This window comes from Schistocerca cancellata, chromosome 10, assembly GCF_023864275.1.
Source record: "Schistocerca cancellata isolate TAMUIC-IGC-003103 chromosome 10, iqSchCanc2.1, whole genome shotgun sequence".
Lineage (NCBI taxonomy): Eukaryota > Metazoa > Arthropoda > Insecta > Orthoptera > Acrididae > Schistocerca > Schistocerca cancellata.
Genome location: NC_064635.1, coordinates 137,677,939 through 137,704,915, shown reverse-complemented (window position 1 = coordinate 137,704,915; position 26,977 = coordinate 137,677,939).

The window sequence follows — 26,977 nt, the reverse complement described above, 5'->3', positions numbered from 1 at the left end:
GCTAATGTAAGTCCCCAATATGCTTTCCACGTCACGTACGGCTCTGGCGAGATAAACGGGACGCCACGCCGTCCCGACAGCTGTTCTCTTTACGCGGCGTGTGCCAGGTACCGTAGTTGAACAGCCAACGCGTTAATTCAGAGTCTGGATAATTGACCTGCACTCAAATGTGGTGTTGCACTAAATTGCCGCGAAATTAACGGTTATGTGGCGCGGACAGAATTGTCCCGTTATTATCGGCGGAGCATTTACCGCGATTCTCGCGCACCGCGCTGGTTCCAGCGTTCCAGCAGCACTTGGTGCTGCCGGAGTCACGCAATTAGTCGAACGCTGTCGTGTTACTGCGAGCATGTGATGGGAAGTACTCGGTCTCCACAGCTAGAGGCTGCGGAAGTGACGTTAAGTGACAGATCTGACGATGAAAGACTGTTTCTCTGTTCTAGGGTCAATAATTTATTGTTGGTCGCTGGAGGAAACAAGTACAAGCGATTCCCACTGTTAAAAGGGGCGTAAGGAAGATGCACATAATTATAGACGTATGTCAGTCATGTCAATCCGCTGTAGAGTTATGTTTCATGCTCTCACATTTTGACGTTTTTGAAAAACGAAAATCTCTCCTTTAATAAACATGGATTCCGCAAATCCATATATTGTGAAACCCACAAGGAAACATTCCCAAGTATAAATAAACGATCATGATGAAACTTGGAGGGTGTGTAGAAGGTGCAAGATAATGCAATGCGTAGCATTTTGTTTCTGTTAAATTTCAGCTTTTAAGGGGTGAAATACACCCAGAAAATGTAATTTGCATTATGTGAAATGGTAAAAACATAACAAAAAACATGAATGTAAAACGTAAAATAACAATTTAAAACATAAAACAAATATAAGCGAAATGAATAATTAGATTAATAATGATTGTTTTACTTAGGTTTGTTGAAAATACTTCGAAGGCAATTGTGTACAGCTTATTTTCCAGTAATGGTATTTCAGAAACCAGCTTTATTACTCATGGGTGTACAGCTTGAAAGCTTCTTTAATTTATGTTGCAATAAAAGTTTCATTTTTCAAAATTAATTCACGCTGGTGGGCTATTTTTCAAAATTTCAGATTATTACAAAAGTTAATTATGCAAATTTCAAGAACGTTAATTACGTATCAACTTTGATATGAAAAACGCTTTTTTATAATCGTCGTTTCAAGGTCATTCCTTCTAAACTTCATACGCCTTTTCGAATGTGTTTTATCTCTTAAAAGTGAAATTTGGCACGAAGAAAATTCTAAGTGTAGCATTTTTGTGCTTTGCTCTATACACACGCGAAGATTGACGAAGATGGTTTGTTTACACTCGGGAATGCTCCTTGTCAGCTGGTCCTGTTCGTCCATGAATCAAGAGCGCCGCAGACATCGACACCCAAGGTGAGTCTACATCTACGTGATTACTGTGCAGCTCTCAATTAAGCGGCTGGCGGAAGGTTCATCGAACCACCTTAAGCTATTTCTCTACCGTTCCACTCTCTAACAGTGCGTTTAAAAAAAAACGAACCCTTCAGTCTTTCTGTACGAGCTCTGCTTTCTCTTATTTTACTACGATGATCATTTCTCCCTGTGCATGCGGATGCCAAAAAAATACTTTTGCAGTGATTGAAATTTCCGCAGAAGATCTCGCTGCAACGACCAACGCCTATGTCTTCCGTCAGTCTTATCTGATGCGGATCCCACACATTGCACCAGTACTCCAAAAGAGGTCGGACATGCATAGTGTAGGGAGACTCTTTGCTAGACCTGTTCCATTTTTCTAAGTGTTCTGCCAAAAGTCGCTCTCATTATCTATGTGATCGTCCCAGTTTAAGTTGTTCGTAGCTGTAATCCCTAAGCATTTGGATGAATTCACATCCTTTAGATTTGTGTGTTTTTTCAGGTAACCGAAATATAGAGGATTTATTTTAGTATTCCTGAGGATAACTTCGTGTTCTTAGAACTCAGGATGGCTTTTTATGCCGGTCTCAACTGCCGTTTAATGATCGACGTTTGAGTTCACGGAATGTAAGACCAGATTTGTGCTGAATTCGTAACTTCCTTGCACACAGAACTCGACAGGTCACTGTTAACGAGACAAAATCGACAGATGTAACGATAATTTCAAGAAATTCATAGGGAGTGTGAGAGGATAGTTACCGTTTACAGTATACGTAAATGGTCTTGCTCCATGGGGCTGTTGGCAGATGATGCAGTTGTCTATAACTGGGTAACAACATCAGAAGACTGTAGCAAACTGCAAATAGAACTACAGAAGAATGATGCTTGGTGCACCGCGACAGAATGTACTTGGTATAGCCAAGTAACGATTCAGGCATCTCCAGTGGCAACGCAACAAACAGAGGAAAGCGAGTCAAGCCGTAACAGCAGTGTGGAATTCCAACAAGGGGAATCCGCTGACGTTGGAAGTGTTATCACCACAGACCGGTTACCTCACGCCTGGACAGTCCAGGCTACAAATTACAGAGGCAACAAAGGACGGAGCAGCTACGACTCGGATGGTCTGATTTCCCTATATCGATCCAGTAACAGTTTTATGAGTTGGGACGAAGAAACTGGTACAGCAGTATAACAAGCACGGGCAGCCCTGTACTGATATCGCTCCTTTTTCAGTGGAGGTTTCTTAGTCTGCAACCGACCAACGTGTAGGAGGGACCTATGTCAGACTACCAAATGTTCATCTAGCTTGTTTTCTTTTTTTTTTTTTTTAATGTCCATCCGTATGTCCGTGTGACTGATGGTATCTGAGACTTTTCCAGTGCACTTACGGGAAAAAATGAAACATCTGTAGCCGTCGTTTTGATGTTACTATATTGCAAGCAGTTTCGGTGGCTCAGAACACCATCTTCAGGCCTGTATACGCAAAAAGCAGTGTTAGGAACATCGACTTACTAGTCACGCAAATAGATAGGCAGATTAAAAACAGAATAAGAATCAAGGATAATACTTCGTAATTGAATTTACAGTCATCATCTGATAAAAACCAACAGATACATCCATTGTCACACAACTTAAACGGAATTATACAGGGTGAGTCACCTAACGTTACCGCTGTATATATTTCGTAAACCACATCAAATACTGAGGAACCGATTCCACAGACCGAACGTGAGGAGAGGGGATAGTGTCATTGTTTAATACAAACCATACAAAAATGCACGGAAGTATGTTTTTTAACACAAACCTACGTTTTTTTAAATGGAACCACGTTAGTTTTGTTAGCACATCTGAACATATAAACAAATACGTAATCAGTGCCGTTTGTTGCATTGTAAAATGTTAGTTACATCAGGAGATATTGTAACCTAAAGTTGACGCTTGAAACCTCCGACGTTCAGTTGCGTGTTGTAACAAACACGGGCCACTGTCGGCGAGTAGCATCTGCAGGGACATGTTTACGAGTACGACCGTGTTTACGAGTGTGGCTGTAGTGCACTGTTGTGGTTTGGTCTAGCTGTCGCAGTGTCCCCATGTAGCGCTTGGTGCTATTGTTATTCTGCATTCATCTCCGCACGCAGACCAACTGTAGTACACCGTGTTACCAGACGTCTGTGATAGTGTAGGAACTGTGACCATGGTGTATTCAAACTGTGAAAAGGTGGAGATGATACTCATCTATGGCGAGTGTCGACGAAATGCAGCTGAAGCCTGCAGGGTGTATGCAGAACGGTACCAGGACAGAGAGCATCCAACGTGCCGCACATTGCAAAACATATACCGCCAACTGTATGCAACAGGTATGGTCGTAGCACGCAAACGGGTCCGTAACAGGCCAGTCACAGGAGAAGCGGGTGCAGTTGGTGTGTTAGCTGCTGTTGCCATGAACCCACACATGAGTACACGGGACATTGCGAGAGCCGGTGGACTGAGACAATGTAGTGTCATGCGCATACTGCATCGTCATCGCTTTCACCCGTTTCATGTGTCGCTACATCAGCAATTACATGGTGATGACTTTAATCATCGAGTGCAATTCTGTCAATCGGCATTAACAGAGTTCTACCTGTTTACCGATGAAGCGGGTTTCACAAACCACGGGGCAGTGAATCTACGGAACATGCGTGACTGGTCCGTGGACAATCCTCGCTGGCTCAGACAGGTAGAGCGACAGCGACCGTGGACTGTAAATGTACGGTGCGGAATCATTGGCGACCACCTCATTGGTCCTCACTTCATTGCAGGGGCCCAAACAGCTGCAACATACATCGCGTTTCTACAGAATGATCTGCCAACGTTGCTCGAAAATGTCCCACTGGAAACGCGTCGACGTATGTGGTATCAGCATGATGGTGCACCTGCACATTCCGCAATTAACACCAGGCTGACCCCTGACAGGATTTTCGACGGGCGTTTCATAGGACGTGGAGGAAGCATAAATTGGCCAGCCCGTTCTCCTGATCTTACACCTCTGGACTCCTTTCTGTGGGGTACGTTAAAGGAGAATGTGTACCGTGATGTGCCTACAACCCCAGAGGATATGAAACAACGTAATGTGATAGCCTGCGGCGACATTACACCAGATATACTGCGGCGTGTACGACATTCATTACGCCAGAGATTGCAATTGTGTGCAGCAAATGATGGCCACCACATTGAACATCTATTGGCCTGACATGTCGGGACACACTCTATTCCACTCCGTAATTGAAAACGGAAGCCACGTGTGTACGTCTACCTCACCCCTCATGGTAATGCACATGTGCGTCAGTGAAAAAGACCAACAAAAAGGTGTTAGCATGTGGACGTAATGTGCTGTTACAGTCTCTTCTGTACCTAAGGACCATCACCGTTCTCTTTGGATCCCTACGTAATTCGGTGCTCTCCGATACACACGATCGAACAGCGGAGGAGTGGTACTCAAGCGTAAACTTTAGGTTACAATATCTCCGGATGTAATTAACATTTTACAATGCAACAAACAACACTGATTACGTATTTGTTTATATGTTCAGATGTGCTAACAAAACTAATGGGGTTCCATTTAAAACGTAGGTTTGTGTTAAAAAACATACTTCCGTGCATTTTTGTATGGTTTGTATTAACCAATTACACTAGCCCCTCTCCTCACGTTCGGTCTGTGGAATCGATTCGTCAGTATTTGATGTGGTTTACGGAATATATCCAGCGGTAATGTTAGGTGACTCACCCTGTATATAGCATACGACGAAGTTCCGCTCCATCATTGTACAAATGTACCATTTATTAATAAAATCATCAATTAAATATTCCATGATTAGAAAATTAGTCAGATGATATCATAAACTGAAATAACCTATCGGACTACAAAAATAACTGCAGAAAATGAAAGATCAAAAGACCTAATGTAGAAAACTACCAATGTCATACCTAACAGAGAATATACAAAACCCAACATAATGTTCAGGATGAACGACCTGTAGTCATCTACTCATAGATGCAAGCAGTCTTTTAAAAAGGGCGGCATCAAAAAAATTTAAGTGTCAGTATAGGTAAATCTATTAAAATGACAATATAACTATACAAGTATCTATATGTCCTGCCACAGTTATAGTGTAGTGGGAGATACGTCATATGTATAAAATTAGTGTCCAAACGTGTTAAAAGACCAAATCTAAGAAACCACCTACAGAATATATGAGAAAACCCCATAAGATTATATTCAAGATGAATGACAGTTGTGTGTTAATGCGTCTATATATCGCGTACTGATGCATTCACACATAAATGTTATTCACCCTGAATAGTATCTTGTGCATATGTTATGACAGGTAATTTTCTACATTTGGTCATTTGTCATGTTCTTGGACATTCATTTCATGCATATGACATAAATATGTCCTCGTACAGCTGTCACCTCAGCATTTTGAGCTTCGACATGTCGTATAGATATATATCTTTATCATCGTTTTGATAGCTTTACGTACACTGACACTTAAGATGCTGTTGAAGCCGTCCTTGCAAGGACTGCTTGCATATGGATGGATATTTCTTTGGTTTGCTTATTTCTGATATTTCTGTGGTTTCTTTAACACACCTATCAATTTCTACAGTTATTTTTGTAATTTGGCAAGTTACTTCAGGATTTTGCAGTTTAGGATATCGTCTAACCGACCAATTTTTTAACCATGGACTACTTAATTAATGATTTTGTTAATAAACAATACATTTTTAGAGCGTACAGAGTGGATATTCTTCACGGTGTACTATATGTAATCCTACTTTAGGTATGTGGCAGTGGACGTATCTGTTTGTTTTTATGAAATGACTACAGTAAATTCACATACATTGGATTAGACTTGATTTTTATTCTGTTCTTAGACTTCGTATTTGCATAGTTGATAAAGTTTATGATAATGTCATTACTGTTTATTCTTACAGGCCTGAAGATGGTCTATTGAGTCACAGACACTGGTTGCAATACTATAAAATAACATAAAAACGACGGCTGATGGTGTTTCATCTTTTACGCTGATCTGGCTGTCTCGAAACTCCTATGCAACAGCAAATCCCCCATTTGAATCATTGTAAACATACTGTGTATAGCAGCGATCACAGTGAACAGTAATAAAATATTACATAGAAAAGTTATGACCGCATGAAAATAGGAATTTTTTTTTTTTCATCAGTCTGCTGACTGGTTTGATGCGGCCCGCCACGAATTCCTTTCCTGTGCTAACCTCTTCATCTCAGAGTAGCACTTGCAACCTACGTCCTCAATTATTTGCTTGACGTATTCCAATCTCTGTCTTCCTCTACAGTTTTTGCCCTCTACAGCTCCCTCTAGTACCATGGAAGTCATTCCCTCATGTCTTAGCAGATGTCCTATCATCCTGTCCCTTCTCCTTATCAGTGTTTTCCACATGTTCCTTTCCTCTCCGATTCTGCGTAGAACTTCCTCATTCCTTACCTTATCAGTCCACCTAATTTTCAATATTCGTCTATAGCACCACATCTCAAATGCTTCGATTCTCTTCTGTTCCGGTTTTCCCACAGTCCATGTTTCACTACCATACAATGCTGTACTCCAGACGTACATCCTCAGAAATTTCTTCCTCAAGTTAAGGCCGGTATTTGATATTAGTAGACTTTTCTTGGCCAGAAATGCCTTTTTTGCCATAGCGAGTCTGCTTTTGATGTTCTCCTTGCTCCATCCGTCATTGGTTATTTTACTGCCTAGGTAGCAGAATTCCTTAGCTTCATTGACTTCGTGACCATCAATGCTGATGTTAAGTTTCTCGCTGTTCTCATTTCTACTACTTCTCCTTACCCTAAGCTTACACACTACTTAACACAACGTCCGCGGCTCGTGGTATTGCGGTGGCGGTCTCGCATCCCGCGCACGGGGTCCCGGGTTCGATTCCCGGTGGGGTCGGGTATTTTCTCTGCCTCGAGATGACTGGGTGTTGAGTGTCTATCATCATCACTTCATCCTCATTCACTCGCAAGTCGCCGTAGTGGCGTTAAAGAACTTGTGGAGCGGCAGCCGAACCACCCACCACGTTCATTATTATTCGCTATTACTTAATATAACTTTAACGTATGCTAATGACAACACACGTGTGTGCCCGAGGGAGAACTCGAACCTCCGGCGGAGGGATCCGTGCGGGCCGTGATAAGGCTCCCTGCGCGTGGCGTAAAAACACTGTTATTCATAAATGATGACCGGTTTCGACCACATGTGGGTCACCTTCGGACCATAATTTGTAATTCAGAATTAAAAATATATTGCACGATGTTTTACACAGTGCTGGCGTGCGGAGACAGTGACACGGAGCAGGAATTGTGCACATCACCCACTGATGTCCATTGCTGAGTATGTGGCGGTGTCATGGAGTTACATAGCTGATGCCTCGCTGCTTTCCTGTCACCCCTCTCCTTTTGTTTGGAGTCGTCAGTCTTCTGACTGGTTGACGTGAATTCCTAACCTGTGCCGAGCTTTTAACTCAGTGTAGCAATTTCAAACCTACATCGTCAATAGATTTTTGGACAAAGTGGTTGTGGAGGGAAGCAGCGATTAGTATGATAAATCAATAATTCAAAAACACTCTTAATAGCGTTTATTATTATTATTATTATTATTATACCGAAAACCGGTTTCAACCCGACGTAGTGGTCATCTTCTGGGCGTTTACACTGTGAAATTATAGATATCCGTCAGATAGACTATTATACAACAGCTAAAATTACGTAAATTTAAAATATGTTACCCGTTGGCCGACTGCTGGTGGTGTCACTCCTATATACATAACGGCAGGAAACTATGCAAGACTAACCCTTCGTATGGGCTTAAATAGCGTACTGAGATCACGTGAATAGACGGCAACACCCCCAGCGGCGATCAACGGCATTTAATACAGTTTATTATATGTAATTAGTCACCTTGGTGTAACATAAATTTAAGTGACAGTAAATAACAGAAAACGGAACCATGCCATTTAAAAAGAGTTACAACTATGGTGTTAATTATAAAGTAATAACAAATATTCCGTAGTCAACTCGTAAAATTCGTAAAAGTATATTACTTTATGTGCCATAATATAAAGTAAAACAATCTGTGACACACAAAAACTGGTGTCGTCTTGTATTATAATATACCTATTCGCACATTTACGTAGAAAACATTTGAGTCAATTTACTAGAACGGTTAATATGGAAGGACTACAAAGCCCTTGTGGTGAGGACGCCGTTGCCATGGATTACAAAGCGTATATCAGGCGCCCTCTAGTCTGTGTAACGAGGACGCCGACGTCATGGTAGCAGCTGGTGTGTTCAGATGGTGTTATCTTTGCCTTGGTCACGGCGTCCGTTGCCGTGGTAGCGGTATGTCATGGCTCTTCATCTACAGAAACCGGTTGGCGGTATAATACACTCCTGGAAATTGAAATAAGAACACCGTGAATTCATTGTCCCAGGAAGGGGAAACCTTATTGACACATTCCTGGGGTCAGATACATCACATGATCACACTGACAGAACCACAGGCACATAGACACAGGCAACAGAGCATGCACAATGTCGGCACTAGTACAGTGTATATCCACCTTTCGCAGCAATGCAGGCTGCTATTCTCCCATGGAGACGATCGTAGAGATGCTGGATGTAGTCCTGTGGAACGGCTTGCCATGCCATTTCCACCTGGCGCCTCAGTTGGACCAGCGTTCGTGCTGGACGTGCAGACCGCGTGAGACGACGCTTCATCCAGTCCCAAACATGCTCAATGGGGGACAGATCCGGAGATCTTGCTGGCCAGGGTAGTTGACTTACACCTTCTAGAGCACGTTGGGTGGCACGGGATACCTGCGGAGGTGCATTGACCTGTTGGAACAGCAAGTTCCCTTGCCGGTCTAGGAATGGTAGAACGATGGGTTCGATGACGGTTTGGATGTACCGTGCACTATTCAGTGTCCCCTCGACGATCACCAGTGGTGTACGGCCAGTGTAGGAGATCGCTCCCCACACCATGATGCCGGGTGTTGGCCCTGTGTGCCTCGGTCGTATGCAGTCCTGTTTGTGGCGCTCACCTGCACGGCGCCAAACACGCATACGACCATCATTGGCACCAAGGCAGAAGCGACTCTCATCGCTGAAGACGACACGTCTCCATTCGTCCCTCCATTCACGCCTGTCGCGACACCACTGGAGGCGGGCTGCACGATGTTGGGGCGTGAGCGGAAGACGGCCTAACGGTGTGCGGGACCGTAGTCCAGCTTCATGGAGACGGTTGCGAACGGTCCTCGCCGATACCCCAGGAGCAACAGTGTCCCTAATTTGCTGGGAAGTGGCGGTGCGGTCCCCTACGGCACTGCGTAGGATCCTACGGTCTTGGCGTGCATCCGTGCGTCGCTGCGGTCCGGTCCCAGGTCGACGGGCACGTGCACCTTCCGCCGACCACTGGCGACAACATCGATGTACTGTGGAGACCTCACGCCCCACGTGTTGAGCAATTCGGCGGTACGTCCACCCGGCCTCCCGCATGCCCACTATACGCCCTCGCTCAAAGTCCGTCAACTGCACATACGGTTCACGTCCACGCTGTCGCGGCATGCTACCAGTGTTAAAAGACTGCGATGGAGCTCCGTATGCCACGGCAAACTGGCTGACACTGACGGCGGCGGTGCACAAATGCTGCGCAGCTAGCGCCATTCGACGGCCAACGCCGCGGTTCCTGGTGTGTCCGCTGTGCCGTGCGTGTGATCATTGCTTGTACAGCCCTCTCGCAGTGTCCGGAGCAATGGTGAGTCTGACACACCGGTGTCAATGTGTTCTTTTTTCCATTTCCAGGAGTGTAATATTAATAAATGCGATTAAGACTGTTTGTGAATTATTGATACATCCTCAATAGTCTGCAGAATGTATTCAGCTAATGTTTTTATCCACTACTGCTCCGTCTGGTACCATGGACGTTATTCCGTGGTGTGTTAAAAGATGTCCTAGCACAGCGTTCCTTCTTCTTGTCAGGCGTCCTGCACACTAAGCAGATGCGCTGGCCCTACTCCAGGCTGGCACAGTGGCTCTGCAGTACTATCGTACCATACCTCCCTCCGCGGTGCTAATTCCCATTCACGCTAGCTGAGGTGCTATTCCGACACAGTTGGAGAGCCTCCACAATGCTCACGACTTTACATGGAATACCACATAGGCTGAGGCGTGAATGCATGTGGGTTGCGGAGGGAGACGTGCTAATGTGGGCCGTGCATTTGTGCAAAGACAGGGTGGCGTTGTGGTTAGCGCATCCGCCTAGTGATCAGCAAACCCATGTTCCAATTCTGGCCTTCGTGCAAATTTTCATTCGTCGCTTCATTCTGGATATATACATCATAAATGTTTGAGAATTAAAATGGTCTTTGCAACCATACACACTAAAGCACCAAAGAAACTGCTATAGGCATGCGTATTCAAATTTGAATTTTATCTGTCTCGAATACGGAAATTTGTATTAGTTTCCAATAACCTTAGTTTCAAGGTGTATTTAATTTGTAACTTTTTTATAAAACTTCTACTTAAGGGGCTCCGGAACGCCCTATACTTGCAATGTTAAAATAACGCTTATAAATTACATCTTTCCTCACAAAGTATTTGAGGTAGGAAGTTGAACTTTTTACAGATTATTTATTGGAATATGGGCTACAGCTTAACACAGGGATTTTACAAAATTTTAGTTCAGTTATTAAAGATGATTTTTTTTCAATTGTAATGAAAATTCACAACATTTTTTTGCAATTTTTTATTTATATATTCAAAAATATACAGTTTTTTGGAAAAAGGCTGTGTTAAATTATGCAGAAGGTACTGTGTAACATTTACTGAAACTTTGAAATAAATATGTTTGGAAGATTCTTAGAAAACATGTAATTAGTATGAGAAAATAAAAGTTTTGGGAATCGAGCGACAAAGATTGGATTAACTTTTTAGTGCATTCCAGGTCCATAGGAAGGATTATCTTCATCCTCTGCAAACTCCTCCTCCAGCTTCCTCTTGTTCCTCCTCCTGTTTACTCTTGCTTGTATTTCTAGACTCTTTACAGCCCTGTCTGCAGCCCGAAGGCGTTCCTTGTCTAAAGCAAGCATCGCTCGTACCATGTTAGAACCTATCTTCATTCCCATATTTCTAAATACCTTGCACCTTACAATGTTGCCATCATTGAAAGTCGCAACAACATCATACACACCAAAGTGAAGTGTTTCTATTCCAACAAATACAGTCTTGGGGATTCTCGACCATATAACACTATTTACACTTTCATTGGGGTTTTGAGTTTTTCCGTGAATACACTTTTTCAACAGTTCAGGTGCTGCTAAGTCTCTGAAAATAGGTTTTATCACCTCCATTATTGCATGAGGCAGACTATGCTTATGAGTGTACACTTCACCAGTTAGCAATCCTCTGTTATATTTACACCAACTGTCTTCTTCTTTGGGACACAAGCTATGTTGGGGGTTTTCGTCGGTTGAAGAAGCATGAAAAAAAAAAAGAGCCCAAACAGCCTTCTTCATTTCGTCGACACTTTGTGTATTCTGCCTAACAGCCATTCCATAATAGTTCTGTATTTTGTCAATTACACTGTCAGTTAACCTACCCTTCCCATGCAACCCTTTACCATCACTGAGTTTTTGTTTTTTGTACGAAGCTTTCAGTCGCCGAAGTCTTGTTCCCATTCGCTTCTGTACGTGTCCAATACACTCAAATTTCTGCACTACAACATCATCACCATAGGGCTTCAGTCCTTGAACATGTTTGAAACTTTTATAATCACCGTCACCAACATACCGCACAGCGCCACAGTGGGTCACGCCCATGTAGAACACATTTCAAAAAAAATTTAAAAATAGTTGTAGTCTTCGGAATTGAATAAATTATACATCTATTAAAAGGTAATAGTCTGCAGATTCAGAAAACGCAAAAAAGTAAAAATTGAACTTTTCATGATTTTGAGCCTTTCCGGAGCCCCTTAATTTGATTTCACTTGCTGTAGTAGTGTAATAATGTAATATATAGACTACTACATACAGTACTGACAATACCTCCTCGACTGAAACGCTTTTGTATTTCAATAGAATGTTTGTTCCTAGGTGCATGAGCACGTTGTACCTCTTAACATGTTTTCTCATTTGGGAAAACCTCAGTTTTCTGGGGTAAGTTTAGTAATTTAGGGAAGTCTGTAAGACAGAGGAAGTGTATGCCATCCTTTCAAATACGACAGCGAAATACATTAAACTTCTATCACAGGACTGACTGAGTCTTCTTTCCTCTACCACACGTCGTATAGTTGGCAAAGTTCTCTTTGTTATTTCTTCTCTGTTACTAAAAATTACAAAAAAAAAAAGAAAATGAAAATTTGCCGACTGTTGGGTAAGTTACTGCATTTCAGAACACAGACAAAACTTCAGTTGTAGACCACAGAAGCGTGTATCTGGCGCAACTTGGCTCCAAGGTCGGGCCGCCGTGTTTTTCTCGCAAAAGAGGAGGCGAAGAGTCTGAGCAGGCCGTTTGTTTAGGAGCTGACCGGCCCATCAGAGTGTTTACAAAGTAAACTGGCAACTCGGCCGATCCGCCGACTCGTGCAAACAAACGGCCGAAGCGGCCAATAAAGAGGCATCGCTGACCTGCCCGGCCTCTAAGTGAGAGATCCACGGGACCATCCTTCAGCGTCGAATTAAATAAACCGCCGAGGGGAAACCGCAACACAATTAGACGCTCCGTAACTGGAAACACTGAGCTACTGGAACAAACAATATTGAGAGTTTGCAATAATTCTTTCTCACACTGCAATTGTGGTATGGCAGATTCGTTGACTCAGCAAGGCACGTGTCAGTTAATGCAAATATACTGTTTGTCCTTGTGTAACAAAACGGTTCTCTCGACCGAATTTTTTTTTGAAAAACGTTGAAGTGATGTTGGATGCCAGGGCTGATCTAGAATCGTTTGCTTTATAATGCAGCTATTTATATACGTTCGTTAAAAGGAATGGTATGTAACACAGCAAAATACTAGGGCTGTTCGGAAAGTAAGGTCCGGTCGGCCGCGAAACGAAAACCACAGTCAAAATAAAAAAAAAAAATTATTCGCAACAGTTAGCCACACCTTCCAACTATCTGTCTACTTAGACATTTGTCGTGGCGTTGTACAAACCTTCCAGTACCCTCGTCACAGAGAGCAGACGCCTGTGCTTTCCGCCAGTTCGCTACGCTGGTCTGCCTTTCGTTGTTTGTGCCAAATTTTTGCCTTCGTAGTCAGCGGTTCATTTGACCAGAGATGAACAACGGAGGGAACCAATTAAGGCTGTATTGGAGGTGATCGAACACTTTCCATCGAAAACAGTGCAGGAGCGTGTTTATTCCCCTTGTAGAATGTGACTGAAAATACACTCCTGGAAATGGAAAAAAGAACACATTGACACCGGTGTGTCAGACCCACCATACTTGCTCCGGACACTGCGAGAGGGCTGTACAAGCAATGATCACACGCACGGCACAGCGGACACACCAGGAACCGCGGTGTTGGCCGTCGAATGGCGCTAGCTGCGCAGCATTTGTGCACCGCCGCCGTCAGTGTCAGCCAGTTTGCCGTGGCATACGGAGCTCCATCGCAGTCTTTTAACACTGGTAGCATGCCGCGACAGCGTGGACGTGAACCGTATGTGCAGTTGACGGACTTTGAGCGAGGGCATATAGTGGGCATGCGGGAGGCCGGGTGGACGTACCGCCGAATTGCTCAACACGTGGGGCGTGAGGTCTCCACAGTACATCGATGTTGTCGCCAGTGGTCGGCGGAAAGTGCACGTGCCCGTCGACCTGGGACCGGACCGCAGCGACGCACGGATGCACGCCAAGACCGTAGGATCCTACGCAGTGCCGTAGGGGACCGCACCGCCACTTCCCAGCAAATTAGGGACACTGTTGCTCCTGGGGTATCGGCGAGGACCATTCGCAACCGTCTCCATGAAGCTGGGCTACGGTCCCGCACACCGTTAGGCCGTCTTCCGCTCACGCCCCAACATCGTGCAGCCCGCCTCCAGTGGTGTCGCGACAGGCGTGAATGGAGGGACGAATGGAGACGTGTCGTCTTCAGCGATGAGAGTCGCTTCTGCCTCGGTGCCAATGATGGTCGTATGCGTGTTTGGCGCCGTGCAGGTGAGCGCCACAATCAGGACTGCATACGACCGAGGCACACAGGGCCAACACCCGGCAGCATGGTGTGGGGAGCGATCTCCTACACTGGCCGTACACCACTGGTGATCGTCGAGGGGACACTGAATAGTGCACGGTACATCCAAACCGTCATCGAACCCATCGTTCTACCATTCCTAGACCGGCAAGGGAACTTGCTGTTCCAACAGGACAATGCACGTCCGCATGTATCCCATGCCACCCAACGTGCTCTAGAAGGTGTAAGTCAACTACCCTGGCCAGCAAGATCTCCGGATCTGTCCCCCATTGAGCATGTTTGGGACTGGATGAAGCGTCGTCTCACGCGGTCTGCACGTCCAGCACGAACGTTGGTCCAACTGAGGCGCCAGGTGGAAATGGCATGGCAAGCCGTTCCAAAGGACTAAATCCAGCATCTCTACGATCGTCTCCATGGGAGAATAGCAGCCTGCATTGCTGCGAAAGGTGGATATACACTGTACTAGTGCCGACATTGTGCATGCTCTGTTGCCTGTGTCTATGTGCCTGTGGTTCTGTCAGTGTGATCATGTGATGTATCTGACCCCAGGAATATGTCAATAAAGTTTCCCCTTCCTGGGACAATGAATTCACGGTGTTCTTATTTCAATTTCCAGGAGTGTAGTCTTGAAGAAAGGAACGAATGAAATTTATGTTATGCGGGCTGCGTAGCTTCAGGCGAAATCTCTCACCAGATCCATATGCTTGGCGGGAGACCCTGTTGCTTTAGAAATTTCAACGTGATCACTTTGCGCTCGGAACTGAAAAGAGCGACTTGAAGCGATCGATAGGCACACTGCGCAACACATCCGTGTAAATTTCCATCGCATTTTCACAGTGGTTTCCACTTTGTGCCTAATCGGACGTTAATTTCCTAATACGCCTCGTAACTGTGTCAGTTTACTGTTCAAATCCATGCCAACCAATATGGATTGCGGAATCATCGATAACATTACGCGAAACCTAAGTTGTACTTTTCCTACATGACATGCTGAAACACATGGAACGAGGAAATCAGGTATATGCAATATTTCTTGACTTTCTGGGTACATTTGACTTGGTACCACAGCAATGTTTATAAAGAAAAGCACGATTATATTCGGTATCAGACAAAATTTGTGACAGGGTTGAGGACTTATTGGTAGCGATGACGCAGCATGTTAGCCTATCTTGGATGGAGAGACGTTACCAGAAGTAAAAGTAATTACAGGCGTAGGCCAGCGAGGTGTACTGGGACAATTGTTGTTCAAGTTTTCGTATGTCCATCCTTCTGACTGAAGGTCTGAGGAACTTCGGTCCTTCACTTATGTAACGAAATAGAACACCTACAGGTTCCATTTCGATGATGTTTATTGTATGGCTACCAGTTTCGGTGCCTCAATACACCAACTTCAGGCCGTACTGATTCTGATGGTACTAACTAATCGTATATATGATTCCATCAGTGGTCAACATCTATGAAATGGTTTCCGTAGACTGTAAGTTAGACTGTGGGTGGATAGTTGATGGTTGGAGACACGACATCGTTGTTACAGTCTACGGAAACCAGTTCACAGATATTAGCCACTGACGGAATCGTGTAAACGACAGTAGTAAACCGCGTCAGCGTCAGTTAAGGCCTGATGACAGTGTATAATGGACATCATCAAAAGGACGGCTGCAGGCATTCCATTTCATTATACAAGTCATTGTTCATTTTGTGTATTGATTACTTGACAGACCCTTTTCGGATAGGTGCAGGTATCTGCAGTAAACACGTTTTTGTTGTGGTCTCTAGTTAAAAGTCAATTCAGTGGAGCTTAAGCCACTTAATAAAAGCAAGTCTTCTGTTCCAGACTGTGTACCATGTAGGTTCCTTTCAGAGTATGCTGATGTAATAGTTCCATATTTAACAATCGTAAATTCACGAAAGATCCATAGTTAAGCACTGAAGAATTGCACAGGACACGCCAAGATAAAAGAAAGGAAATAGGAGCAATCGACTGAATTTTAGACGCACATCGCTAAAGTCGATTTGTAGAGAATTTTGGTACATATACTGCATTCGAAAATTGTGAATTATCTCGATGAAAACGATCTATTGAGACGTGATCAACACTGATTCAGGACCGAACCTTCTTATGAAACACAAATGGTTCTTTATTCACATGAAGTAATGAATGGTATCGACAAAAGATCTGAAACTGACTCCATGTTTCTAGATTTCCAGAACTCCATTGCCACCAACTCTCACAAGCTGCTTCTGATCATATCGAGTGCCTGAGGAGTATTGTCTCAGTTGTGTGAGTGGCTTCGTGATTTCCTACCAGAAAGGTCACCGTTAGTAGTAACTGACGAGAAGTCAATGAATGAAAGAGAAGTGATACCTGGCGTTCCACAAAGTAGTTTTATTGGTCCTCTGCTGTTATTAAGCTTTATAAACGGTTTAGGAGACTATGTGGACAGCCCTCTTAGATTTTTTACAGATGATGCTGTCATCCACCGTTACAAAATTATTGAGACAAGATATCTGCATAGTGCGAAAAGTGGCACTTGCCCATGAACAATAAAAAAAATATGTGGTTACATGAACATTAAAAAAATCTGTTAAATTTCCGTTACAAGACTAATAGCACAAATTTAATGGTAATAGATTCAACTATGTAGCTAGGGATTACAATTTCCATCAAAGTAAATTTGAAACCTTGAAAGAAGATTACGGTTAATGGAGTAAAAGATCCACGCAGTGGACTCCAAATGAGAAAGCTACTGCCATAAAAATGCGAAGGAACTGTTAATCAGAACTCAGGGAGAAGTTGTAGTCTAATTCACAATCGATTTATTGATCTTAAACAAGACAAAACAAAATTATTAAAGAAACATCATACAAAAATATTTACTTAACAAAAGCATTACAAAAATGGGATCTATGTCGGACAAAGTGATCTATTGGGGATCGACACACGACAATAACCAGAACACTATTCGCTCTATCTCACTTCATACACGTGAATCCAGGTTACGGCATCAAACTACGCCACCACTAAGCATCTTTATTTTACTATACAGAAAAAAGGAAAACTATGGTTCGAAAGAACAGGGTGCTGAGAAATAGATATTATGGCCCTACTTCACAGCAGCTAATACTTTACCTTCCTGCTGGTCAAGGCGCCACACCACGATGCGTTAGGAGACTGAAGTCACGGACGGCGGCAATCTGTTATTAAATGCGCGTTCCCGAAAAATGCAAGTACGCGGTCTCACGTTCGGTTAATTCAGAACACAGGTACTTCCCTAAGAGCCTCTGAAACCCCGATGGATTCCAGTGTGCAGGTGGACCCGTTTGCTGGTCTGCCAAACCAATCTGACTCCGTGCCACGACTGTGAGTGTCGGAATACGTCAAATGTTTAGACAGCCGACTCAAGACAAATAAGTACATCCACGCATCACTCGTTGTGACCGTGATGATACCAGCAGTACCTCTGACGGTTCAGAAGGTGACTGGCACAGACTGTAAGTCACCCCCTAGCAAAGGGCACAAGTCTCACCGTTTAGGTAGATACCTGCAGTTCTTTACTAACGAAGCGCCAGTACAAGAGACTTGTACAAGAATGAGGCGATCTCCCTTTATCTCGGTTTCCTCGTCAGCTCGGTTCCAAAAGCACATTTCTCTTTTTCGACTTTCTCCAATTTCGCACAAGCCAATCACGAGCTGGAGCCCAGCATTCTAAGCTCGGTGAATGGTCTTTGCACTGCAAACCGATTTGACCAGTCAGAGACTTAAAGTTAATTGGCAGAAAACGGAAAAAAAGTCAGCTTCGCGGCCTCTTTCTCATACGTTTGCCGTGTCTTTTGCTAACACAATACAGGGTGGAAGCACAGCCCTCCATAAACAGCTTGTTATATCCCCTGTTGCGTCCATTTCAAAGTTTGCAGGGAACGGCCATAAACTATCATTGACAAAAGATGTTTTGAAAAAGAGTCTGCACGTCTGGGCGCCAGTTTTCCCTGTCCCATGGACATTTGCAGAACGTTTACATTTCTTTTGGCGGCTTGGTCGCTACCAAGGACTACAATGCACTGTTGGCGACTTTTCAGCTCTAGGCTGTATACCTGGATGTCTGGCGCCAAAGCTAATGTGTTTGCACAATGCGACCGCGGCACGGGGCCGTCTGGAAATGTGTCTTCATCGTTCTCCAGAAAAAACGCGCTTTGTCGCCCAACCAACGCCGTGCTTTTACTACAGTTGTTTAAGTCGGCACCCCGTTCCTTTTAACACAGGTAAAGCTTACTGTATTTCTTTTCCTAGAGCACGCAAACAAGACCATAAACTGCTGCCCAACATTTCATCACAAGTACGAAGTCAAATCGCTGTAGATCGTATTCCCTACACCAAATCAGAAGTGAGAGTGCCCTTCAATCTCTCAACCTATTGAAATCTTATGGGGAAGGCGAATCAGAGACTTAGTTTTACTGTCAGAATATTTAGAAGATGCAACCAATTTGCTAAGAAGACCTCCTACACTGCACTTATCCTTCCACCTCTGGGATCCAGACAGGATTGATGGAAGGCGTAGAAGAAGTTTAAAGAAGGGCAGGTTGTTTTGTAATCCCGTGGGACAGGGGAGAGAGCGGCACGGATACGATACGCCAGCAGATGTGACAATCATTAAAACAGGGGCGTTTTCCGTTGTACTGACCTTCTTTCACAGAATTTCGATCAACACCTTTCCCCTCCGAATGTGTAAAATTTTTGTTGACTCCCGCCTACTTAGCGAGAAGTGACCACCGTATTAAAGTGAGAGAAATCAGAGCTCGCATTGAGGGGCTGTAGGTGATCATTTTCCCCACTTGCTGTTCGTGAGTGCAACGGTAGATAATCAGCCTTGAACCTTTCGCAAAGGTTATAGAAGCGAATTGCTGAACAGTGATGTAGATGTAGATGTGGTCCGAAGACTGGTTTGATGTAGCTCGTTCTGTGCGAGCCTCTCTATCTTTGAATAACAACTGGAAGCTACATACAATTGAATCTGCTTATAGCGTTGATGCCTAGGTCTCATTCTACCATTCTTACCCACCATACATCCCTCCATGAACATACGCCTTGCCGTACACGTTGACCACACATCCTATTGAGAACCATGTCCCAGCTTTTTTTTTTTAATCTCAGGGAACCATCATGTATTACGATGACTTTAATGTACCGGGTGATCAAAAAGTCAGTATAAATTTGAAAACTTAATCAACCACGGAATAATGTAGAGAAAGAAGTAAAAATTGACACACATGCTTGGAATGACATGGGGTTTTATTAGAACAAAAAAAAAAAAAACCAAAGTTCACAAAATGTCCGACAGATGGCGCTGGACAGCAAAACGTCAGTAACTGCTACCGTGACGGGTGAGAGGTACACCGATATGTTACATAATCGCATCATCCCCAGCCTGGCTGATAAACACCTGCTAGAACGTACCATGTTTATGCAGGATGGCGCTCCACCCCATATTGCTAGACGCGTGAAAGATCTCTTGCGCGCGTCGTTTGGTGATGATCGTGTGCTCAGCCGCCACTTTCGTCATGCTTCTCCCAGGTCCCCAGACGATTATTGGCCATGAGGTTACCTGAAGTCGCAAGTGTATCGTGATCGACCGACATCTCTAGGGATGCTGAAAGACAACATGCGACGCCAATGCCTCACCATAACTCCGGTCATGCTTTACAGTGCTGTTCACAGGATTATTCCTCGACTACAGTTATTGTTGAGGAATTTCCTGTAAAGAACATCATCTTTGCTTTGTCTTACTTTGTTATGCTAATTATTGCTATTCTGATTATATGAAGCGCCATCTGTCGGGCATTTTTTAAGTTTTGTATATTTTCGGTTCTAATAAAACCCCGTGTCATTCCAAGCATGTGTGTCAATTTGTACCTCTATATCTACATTATTCCGTGATTTATTTAGTTTTCAAATTTATACTGACTTTTTGATCACCCGGTACTTATTGTCCTTGAATAAGTCATTTGTGTTCGTCTCCCTTCGTAATTCCTTCTGTTACTTTCTGCATTATACTGTAGCAGTTATTTCTATTTTCGTGCACACGCTGTTATCGATGACTTTGCTTGCAGAACGTCTTTGTGTTTCGTTACCTAGCTACAGTTTCTCGGTCTCGGTAAGTGGCACCCTTGTAGCGCCACGATTGCGTTTTAAACATGTACGCAGCTGTCTCTAGTACGGTGGTTCACAACTTTTCTTAGACCATTACCCCTGAGTACAATCACACATTACCTAATACCCCCGCTCTCCCCCCCCCCTCTCCCCACCACGACTCCCTGCCATCTGTTGCCCACGCCGGCCGTTGTGGCCGAGCGGTTCTAGGCGCTTCAGTCACTACGGTCGCAGGTTCGAATCCTGCCTCAGGCATGGATATGTGTGATGTCCTTAGGTTAGTTGGGTTAAGTAGTTCTAAGTTCTAGGGGACTGATGACCTCAGATGTTAAGTCCCACAGTGCTCAGAGCCATTTGAACCATCTGTTGTCCCCACTCCCCTCCATCACATTATCACAACTTTACAACCTATCCAAACTGTAGAATGAAAGACTTTTCTTGAAACACTTTCCTTTTTAAAATGATGACAGATGAATGATATTTAACTGGTGTGTGTGGGGAGGGGGGAAGGGAGCGGAGGGGTGTTAGAATGTGTGACGAAGGAATTCGTGGTGCATCGCCTCCCACAACTCCTTCTGAGATAAGAAAGCTAATTATCCCCAGTAAGGGTAGACGCTTGTTACAAAACGTACTTCCCTTGCATTAATCCTCTCGGCTGTGCCACATGCCCGACCTGCAAACTGCAATACCATTTAAAATCAATCCAGTTAAAATGTGTGCACTATACTTACTATTTGTAAACCAGTTGACTGCTGCACTCCATACTTCTGAACTGGCAGAAGTTAGAAGACTTCAAGTTGTTAATGCTTTATGGCCGACCACAGCTACTAATAGTAATAATAATAATAACAGTAATAATAATACCGTGCATAGCACTATATGTAGTTTCTGCTGTTTCGTGCTGTCAATTAATTAATTATTTTGTTTCGAAGAGAGTACTGAAGCAATTTTTGGACTACTGCACTTAAAGTCTACAAGTTGGAGAAGACATTATCTTGAGATACTTAGCATTTGCTTCGTATATGTCTCACTTCAATTATCAGCGATGTACGGGTCAAAGCACAACATACCCTACGTGATGAAAAGTATCCGGACACCCCCCCCCCAAAAAAAAAAATTCGTTTATCATATTAGCTGTATTGTGTCATTAAATATCGTGAGACAGCAGAACGGGGCGCACCGAATTCCGAACGTGGTCAGGTGATTGTGTGTACTTGTGTCATACGTCTGTACGCTAGATTTCCACTTTCCTAAACATCCTTAGGTTCACTGTTTCAGATGTGATAGTGAAGTGGAAACGTGAAGGGATACGGATAGCACAAAAGCCTACAGGCTGACCTCGTCTGTTGAGTGACAGAGACCGCCGACAGTTGAAGAGGGTCGTAATGTGTAATAGGCAGACATCTATCCAGACCATCACACAGGAATCCCAAACTGCATCACGATCCACTGCAAGTACTATGAGAGTTAGGTGGGAAGTTAGAAAATTTGAATTTCATGGTCGAGCGGCCGCTCATAAGCCATACATCACGCAGGTAAATACCAAACGACGCCCCACTTGATGTAAGGAGCGTAACATTGGACGACTGAATAGCGGAAAAACGCTGTGTGGGGTGACGAATCACGGTACACAATGTGGCGACCGACGGCAGGGTATGGGTATGGCGAATAACCGGTGAACGTCATCTGCCAGCGTGTGTAGTGCCAACAGTGAACTTCGAAGGAGGTGGTGTTATGGTGCGGTCGTGTTTTTCAAGGAAGGGGCTTGTACCCCTTGTTGTTTTGCATGGCATCATCACAGCACAGGTCTACACTGATGTTTTAAGCACCTTTCTGCTTCCCACTGTTGAAGAGCAATACGGGGATGGCGATTGCATCTTTCAACACGACCGAGCACAATGCACGGGCTGTGACGGAGTGGTTACACGACATGAACATTCCTGTAATGGCCTGCCGAGAGTCCTGATCTGAATCCTATAGAGCACCTTTGGGATGTTTTGGAACGCCAACATTGTGCGAGGCCTCACCGACCGACATCGATACCTCTCCTCAGTTCAGCACTCCGTGATGAATGGGCTGCCATACCCCAAGAAACGTACCGGCATCTGATTGAACGTATGCCTGCAGGAGTGGAAGCTGTCATCAAGACTAAGGGTGGGCCAACACCATACTGAATTCCAGCATTACCGGTGGAGAGCGCAACGAGCTTGTAAGTCATTTTCAGCCAGGTGTCCGGATATTTTTGATGAAGATCCTGTGTAGTGGATAGGCTATGTGGGGAACCTGTAACCTCCATCGTATTAATGCAACTAATTAAGGAAAGGTAACTATTGATAAATTGTATTACAAAATTGCCATAATAGTAATGGCTTTTAGAGCAATATTTTAGTTTCGTGAGTGAAACAGAATCGAATCGTTTGGATTTTACCGCTCAGAAAATTTCATTCTGTCCCTCAGGGGGTAATTACCTCCAGGATAGGAACCACTGAACTAGAAGATTCTCTGTTGGGGGTTGACTGTCTGGGAAGGAGTAGCTCTGGGTATTGGTCTGACCTTGGAAGCTCTTGAGGTTCGCTCGCCGTGTTTGGATGGCGGATTTTTACTTTGGGGTGCGTGCATATGCTGTAACGTTCCCTGGCAAACTCACGTTATTAAAGAACAAGAGTTTATTTGTACCGTATACGCCGCTCTGGGCAAGTTGTATATATCGTAATTATTGAACAAAAATATTACTGAATGTGGTGTAAAAGACATTTGTTATTCTCCTTATATTTTTTGTTGTAATATTTCTCTGTATTTAGGATACGAATTTTTCTGTATTTATTATGTGATTGTAAAATGTGTCAGTATTTGCGATAGCAGAGATATAAAATGTTGCCAGAAGAGAATAATATCGTCAATTTGCAAAGAAATGTTAATAGTCAGCAATACTATTTAAGCACAATGCATTATGTATTCTTTGGTCTTCTCTGTTCAGAAGTCATTGCGGTAGGACACTGTGAAAGAGTTTTTTTACGAATGTGTAGACTTCTTTTGTCTCTGTCTAGACTTAGCCGCCATTAGACGATGCGTTACGAATTAATGTGAGTTGTACTACTGTTTGATCTAAATATATCAGAATTTATCAAATGTGTGAATTATTTATGTAAATTAGCTTGCCCACGTCATCTATAAAATTTCTTTAAGAATTTTTCAGCATTTTTTAGCGGTGTTGCTGGGCTGTGCCGCGACCAACAATAGCAGCGGCGGCACATTTAAAAAAAATTATCAAACCCGTAAATCGGGAACAGATGCATAAAAATCAATAGTGAATTAAGAAATTGTTCTTTTTTTCAGTGATCCTGTGGCTGATAAAATTTGAATTAATTATACGTTTGTGCATTCGTAGGCGGATAGATAATGTTTGTTAACATTGAAATTTAAACAGTTTGGTTCTTTAAAATTAACTCAAATGCATAGTGAAGTAGGTTTGATCAGTGATAAATGTCGGCTTGGCAATAATTAAAACATTTTCTGCTAATAGAGGTAATCTTGTGTTCTATGGCTAGTGCCGGGATAAAATTCAGTAAAAATATTAAAAAAAAAACCCACTGCATCTGGAAAGTGTATGCCAAGGCCGAAAGATTTAAAGGACTCAATTCTCAACCTAATATTCCTAACCAGTTCATATGAGTTCACGTAAATATTATTTTTTCTTTAAATGTACGTAATTCTTAAGAAAGTAAAAATTTTTATTACCACACGAAAATAAGAGAGTGGTTCTACAACAAAGTTCGCACGAAAGAAAATTAACTTAAAAGCAAAAGATAAAATTTATTATTCTTCTTTAACGAAATTGTGACGACGATTTCGTTAAAATGCCTTGCGGTAGTGGACCATACTTTGGACTTTACGAACGTTTCCTGCTGCCTTGGTTGGCGTACGTGGATACTTGAAGCGTCCTTAGTTCGCCAGGCCTGATGCGGGAGTCACGGTTGAGCACCGTTTCTGCTCTGCAGTTCGTGAGAGCTGCCCTGATTTGCCACTGAAATTCGTTTGATATTATTGCCGTAAACTGATTTGGCTTGTACTGCTGGCCCTTGCTTTGAACGAAGCCCTTAACGGTAACAAGGGCCTGCCTGAGCTAAACATTCGCTCGATTTTTATTTGATTTATCAAGGACTTGCTCTTACCTACACTAGCGGCGCGTGTTGTATTGTGTGATGTACTTGATCTTTGCCTCCACTATTCGTGTTCTTGTTTTCTAGCTTTAGGAATATTTAAAAAATTTTGTCAGTTGGCTTTGATCTAAAAGATTTGTCTTTACTCGCATTTCTGGTGTGTGCATTCTCCGTAGGTACGACGGCGTACTGAAAACTAAGGCCTCCGAATATTTTATTCCGTTCTCAATATCCGTCGATGTATGACATGACATGCACATTACTAGGTCGACTTTCCCGCTTCGTTGACGCAAGCTGAAACCCCCGGAAGCTCCGAAAAGTAGCGTTTGACATGGATACGTGTTATGTACCTGTGTAGGTGTGTGAGATACAGCTCAGAAAACTGTAATGACGAGTTCGGAGTGTTCGTCCACACTTGGAGCACACTATCCTTCAGCAAAACTGTGCCAGACTACACGTGCCGCGCGACAGCTGCTACAGTCAATAAAGAAAACCACAGCAGTCGTATCATCAAACAAATTTATGTCAAGCGACTAGTTTCGGCACAACACTTACGCCGTCTTCAGGTGCGCTATAAACCAAAAGAGTACTTCCATTCCGTGGCCCACGTATTGTAGAGCCCACGCAATAGTAACTGTCGTGGATTGCACACATTACGTGTGTATACTGTACAAAATGTTTTCACCACTAGTAACAATCTACGACAACTACACTACTGGCCATTAAAATTGCTACACCACGAAGGTGACGTGCTACAGTCGCGAAGTTTAACCGACAGAAAGAAGATGCTGTGATATCCAAATGATTAGCTTTTCAGAGCATTCACACAAGGTTGGCGCCGGTGGCGACACCTACAACGAGTTGGCATGAGGAAAGTTTCCAACCGATTTCTCATACACAAACAGCAGTTGACCGGCGTTGCCTGGTGAAACGTTGTTGTGAGGCCTCGTGTAAGGAGGAGAAATGCGTACCATCACGTTTACGACTTTGATAAGGTCGGATTGTAGCTTATCGCGATTGCGGATTATCGTATCGCGACATTGCCACTCGCGTTGGTCGAGATCCAATGATTGTTAGCAGAATATGGAATCTGTGGGTTCAGGAGGGTAATACGTAACGCCGTGCTGGATTCCAACGGACTCGTATCACTAGAATTCGAGATGACAGGCATCTTATCCACGTGGCTGTAACGGATCGTGCAGCCACGTCTCGATCCCTGAGTCAACAGATGCGGACGTTTGCAAGACAACAACCGTCTGCACGAACAGTTCGACGATGTTTGCAGCAGCATGGACTATCATCTCCGAGACCATGGCTGCGGTTATCTTGACGCTGCATCACGGACAGGAGCGACTGCGATGGTGTACCCAACGACGAACCGGGGTGCACGAATGGCAAAACGTCATTTTTTCGGATGAATCCGGGTTCTGTTTACAGCATCATAATGGTCGCATGCGTGTTTGGTGACATCGCGGTGAACGCACATCGGAAGCGTGTATTCGTCATCGCCATATTCGCGTATCACCCGGCACAATGGTATGGGGTGCCATTGGTTACACGTCTCGGTCACCTCTTGTTCGCATTGACGGCACTTTGAACAGTGGACGCTACATTCCAGATGTGTTACGACCCGTGGTTCTACCCTTCATTCGATCCCTGGGCAGCACATTCTCCAGATCTCTCAGCAATTGAAAACGTCTGGTCAATGGTGGCCGACCAACTGGCTCGTCACAATACGTCACTACTCCTGATGAACTGTGGTATCGTGTTGATGCTGCATGGGCAGCTGTACCTGTACACGCCATCCAAGCTCTGTTTGACTCAATACCCAGACATATCAAGGCCGTTATTACGGCCAAAGGAGGTTTTACTAGGTACTGATTTCTCAGGACCTGTGCACCCAAATTGCATCAAAATGTAATCGCATGTCTGTTTTAGTATAATATATTTGTCAAATGAATATCCGTTTATCATCTGCATTTCTTCTTGG